Genomic DNA, 4,938 nt, shown 5'->3' on the forward strand with positions numbered 1-4,938 from the left:
TCTAAAGTATAAGCCTATATAAAGAGGGACACTTTTGTTAGGCGAGCTTGGATATTAGGCAAATATGCCACCTGGCTTCTGGCCGAATAAACTCCTTCCTCCAATATTCGGTGTTCAAGAGATCTGTTTCCTGTGGCCACTCCTGCAACAGTGTAGCTGTAGCCCAGGAACAGTCAAGGAGGCAGACAATTTCCCTAGGATATCCCAGCCTAACAGGGAAACCAGACAGGTGGGGATGATTAGGAAAGAACGTGGAAGGGAGTGCTGGCCTGATTGACACCACATGTGGGGAGTTATGAGAGGCCTGGAGGCCTGGCCGTCAATTTCCACAACAGCACGGCAGCCAAGGGGACAGATCCTTGAAAAGAAGGCAGCATGGAGTGGGTGCCTCCGTGCTGATTAAGAAGGAGATGGACTTGCCCTCCACGTAAGACTTACCCTAAGTTTGGCATCTGTGAACGTCCAGGGGGCTTCTGAGATGGTCGGGCAGCATCAGTCTTTAGCCGCCAAGCCGAGGGTTGGAGCTTCAAGAGCTCTGGGAGCAGCAACCTGAGTCGGACAGTCGACTTTCTGTGGGGGCCCCGCACAGACGGGGCAGGGCTCAGGAGGAGTCCCAGGCTGCGGGCATTCCTTGGCCCAGTGGCCAGGTTTCCGACACGTGAAGCAAGGTCTGCGGGGTCGGCTGGAGCTGCTACAGTCCGGGTGCTCTGAAGTCTCTGTGAGCCGGTGGCATGGCTGGGGTTTGTCTTACTGAGGAGGCAGCGTCTGCAGTTCTGAGATGTGCAGCCGGGCAGATTTCTCCCTGTTATTGAACACCTTGAAGGTAGGGTTGCCTAATTCCTGTTGCGGTGTTTGAGGGCCAGATTTTAATTTTTGTACCTTTTTGTAATGTTGGGGTTGACTGGGTGATAGAATGCACATAAAGCGTTTTTTAGGGGTGAGAGTGGAAGTAAGGATGGCATTTAAGTCACTCCAGGTGAGAGTATGGACTGGGTGAAGAGTATTGGAGGATCTGAAGAAAAGGAGCCTAACCAGTGGTCGATTTGGGAAAGGTCAGATAAAGGGAAGAAACGTGACCCTAACTGTGCCTTTGGCTCCAGCCACCTCTGGAAGGGGGATTGTCGGGCAGGGGTGCAGGACGAAGCCGCAGGACTAGCTGTAAGCCGGGTGGGGCGGTGGGGAGGTGACAGGAGGGGCATGAGGAGGCGGGTTGTGGGCAGAGGAAGAGGAGGAAGGCTCTGGGGTGGGGTTAGGTCCTGGATGAGGGCCTGGTTCACAGGCGGGAAGGAGAAAGGTCGGAAGGTTGATGAACAGGGAGGAGTCTGGCTAACCCGCAGAGGAAGGAAAGGCAGATGGAAGCAAAGAGAAGGAGTAGAGATTAGGGAGGGATTGGTGTGTAAAAAAATTGCCTGAACTTAGGGAATTTCAGACCATTTGCCCATGTTGTGATGAAAATTGTCTTAATTTCATAAAATAGAGGTGAAAGGTGCCAATTTTTTTGCCAGTTGGAGCCATTGTTTCACTTGTATTGTGACCATGCAGTGGCCCAGTAAAGAGAATGCAGTGTTTACAGAGACGTTTGGGTTTTAGGTTAGGGCACAGTTGGAGAGGTTTGAGGTTCTTTAAACACAGGCCAGCGGAGAGGAGGGAGGGATAGAGGATGGACGATTGCCCATGGTTCTGGAAAGACAGCAGAGACAAGGAGAACAGGCACGCATCCCAGCCGCTCAACAGGTGTCCCTCAGTGAGCCTGCGTTGAACCTCGTCGTTGGTGAGCAGTCAAAAAAAGCGTCTTGAATGTTGACCTGCCACCAATATCGGCCCTGAGCCTGGTGGGTGAGTGACTAGGGTGAACGTCTCCATGATAGTCAAACTCCTGGGGAAACTGGGTACAAGGATCCATGACCTACATAGGGTTTTTTGGGTCCCAAACCTCATGGAAGAACCTGGTTTACCTGATTTTCCTTGTGTTTGTGGTGGAAAAACGATGAAACTGAAAGGGGGAGGAAGTGGAAAGGAAAAGATAAAAGAACGAGAAAGCAAAAAAGTGTGACTGCTTACAAAACAGCCAGTGGTGTGTGTTTGGGCTGGTCTGATGACCGGGGTCGGGTTGGTAGGTCGATCTCTTCATGGAAGGAGCACAAGAGCAGGGATGGGGGTTTGGTCTCCTCTAGGAGTTCCTCCATCCTGGGTTTTGGTACCAAAATGTTGAAAATTCGTGCTTTGAATGAAGAGACCCCCCAGACAGGCTTTGTGTGGGCAACGTGGCTGTTTATTCACCTGGGTGCAGGTCGGCTAAGGCCAAAACAGCGTTAGCAAAGGGTAGTGGGATAGGAGTTGGTTTTACAGGTTTGGGGCGGGCAGTGGAAAGTCACCGAGTAAGATCAGTTACAGTGGTGGGTAGGGGCAAGGAGTGTACATGACCCCAAGTTCAGTTACAGTGGCGGTGCGGTGAGGCAGAAGAGCAGTTAAGATGACAGGATGGGTGAGAGGCATTCACATTATCATAAGAACAGTTGAGATGGCAGGGTTGGGTGAGGGGCTTGTCTGGGGAAGCTCCGCTCCGCACTCAGGGACAATGGTGAACGTGGGGGGCAGGGGTTGGGAGACGATCAGGAGGTAAGCAGGACTTCAGACTTTCAGGTTCCAGGTTTACCTATGGAGACCTGACACCGGGTTTAAGCAATTTCCTGCCTCAGACTCCCGAATAGCTGGGATTATCGGTGCCCGCCACCACGCCCGGCTAATTTTTGTGTTTTCAGTAGAGACTGGGTTTCTCCATCTTGGACAGGCTGGTCTTGAACTCCTGACCTCATGATCCACCTGCCTCAGTCTCCCAGAGTGCTGGGATTACAGGTGTGAGCCACCGTGCCTGACCACCTCATAGTCTTTGTCTGAAATACAGGGGCAGAAGTATTCTTCCCAGGGCGGTCCAGGGTCCAGTGAGACGAGTTATCAGGTCTCTCAGCAGAGTGACTTGGACAAGGGAGAGGCTCCACAGCTGTCCTCTTTCCACAGTTGCTCAGAGCGATTGTGAGTGAGACTGGAAAGTAGCCCAGGTGGGAGAGTGACCGTGTGCAGGGAGGAGGTGACCTGGTGAGAGACCCAAGCATCTAAGATCACCTCCCCCTCAACTTCCACACTGCATTTCAATAGAAGTAAAGGCTGCTGACCGGGCGCCACCTTATAGATCGCAGGCATGGCGTGGGGGAATCTTTCTGGAATTCGTTCTTTAAACTTACATGAGTTCAAGCCCCCACCTCACACCTACTCCATGGACCAAGACCCTTTCCCATGTAATTTCCAGAACTGTAACCCCAAGACCCTTTCACATGTCGTATCTGGAGTTGTCAGCCTCTGTAAAGCCGGGCTTCTGATTGTTAGATGAGCTTGGTCATCAGGCAGTTATGCCGCCTTGCTCCAGCGCGCCCTCTGCTGGCGGCCGGGGCACTGCAGGGCCCTCGCGCTCACAGCGCTGGCCAAGGCCGCGCGCCCTCTGGTGGCCGTCCCGCTGCACCACTTGAAGTCGGAGCGCAGAGTGTTCAGCGCCCTCCTTCTGGAAATGCAAACTGACATGGAGCCCACTAGCCCGTGTGTTTATAAAAAGGAAGAAGGGCCAATTAACTGGAAACCATAGGAATGAGATAAACATGGATGCACGTTTTACAACTGATGGAAAAATTCACTCAACATAGTCTTTGCACTTAAAATGCAAAATCATCAGAGGCATCTTAACCGTAATGACTTTACTTTAAATAAAAGCTTTAGAAAAAGCTAAATCTGGGCAGAGTGCAGGGCTCACGAATGTAATCCCAGCACTCTGGAAGGCCAAGGCGGGAGGATCACTTGAGATCAGGAGTTCAAGACCAGCCTGGGAAAATATTGAAATCCTCATGCCTACAAAAAAATATAAAAATTAGCTTGTGTGGTGGCTCGTGCCTGTGGTCCCAGCTACCCAGGAGGCTGCGGTGGGAGGATCGCTTGAGCCCAGGAGTTTGAGGCCGCATTGAGCCAGCCATGATCACACCACTGTACTCAAGCCTGGGAGACATAGTGAGACTCTCTCTCTCTCTCTCTTTCTCTCTCTCTCTCTCTCTCTCTCTCTCTCTCACACACACACACACACACAGGTTAAATCTGTCGGATCATATATTTAGGGATTGAGCACCTTTGGTTATAAAATATTTATGGTTGCAGGAACAAGTTAATAACTAAATAAAGACCCAAAACTTATAAAAATATACCAGTACTTTAAGCCAAAAGTATTCTTAATTTAAAAGTAAGTTTTAAAGGTAATAGTACACTAATAAATTATTGTTAAAATCAATAGTAACAAAGAAAAGTAGCAATACAAATAGCCTGACACAAACTGATTATAATCCTTCATAAGAGACAACACTATTCTTAATAACCTATATAAATGAATATTAAGTAATTTTGTTTGTACGTTAATGTCTGGCCATCAGCATGGCTAACATGGTGAAACCCAGTCTCTACTAAAAATTAAGAAAAAAAAAATAGCTTTGCACAGTGGCAGTATTGTAGCCAATGAGGTTTATCTGAGGTATGATTATGGCTAATTGAAAACTTTTCCCAATACCCCACAATGATGACTGGAAATATAGTCGGCATTGGCAATTTTTGGAAGTTTCTACAGGAATGGAATTTAAAAATTAAATTAAAAAAAATAAAATGGAAAAGAAATACAAAAAGATTAGCTGGATGTGGTGGTGCACACCTGTAATCCACCTACTTGGGAGGTTGAGGCAGGAGAATCCTTAAACCCAGGAAGCAGAGGTTTTAGTGAGCCGAGATCATGTCGTTATGACAAGAGTAAAACTCCATCTCAGATTTTTTTTTTCTTTAAAACAGGTGCGTTCCTCCTTTTGCTTTCTGAGGACTCCCTGCTCTGTCACTTAGTAGTGGCTAAGAAACCCT

General features: G+C 48.9%; 1 non-coding gene across 1 annotated transcript; it reads left to right on the plus strand.

The window, feature by feature from the left end:
* Positions 1 to 4,519: 4,519 nt before the first annotated feature.
* LOC141582100 (U4 spliceosomal RNA) lies at positions 4,520 to 4,660 on the plus strand. The gene has a single exon (XR_012514931.1). It is a non-coding gene; the product is annotated as a U4 spliceosomal RNA (small nuclear RNA).
* Positions 4,661 to 4,938: the final 278 nt, after the last annotated feature.

Source organism: Saimiri boliviensis, chromosome 18 (assembly GCF_048565385.1).
Source record: "Saimiri boliviensis isolate mSaiBol1 chromosome 18, mSaiBol1.pri, whole genome shotgun sequence".
Lineage (NCBI taxonomy): Eukaryota > Metazoa > Chordata > Mammalia > Primates > Cebidae > Saimiri > Saimiri boliviensis.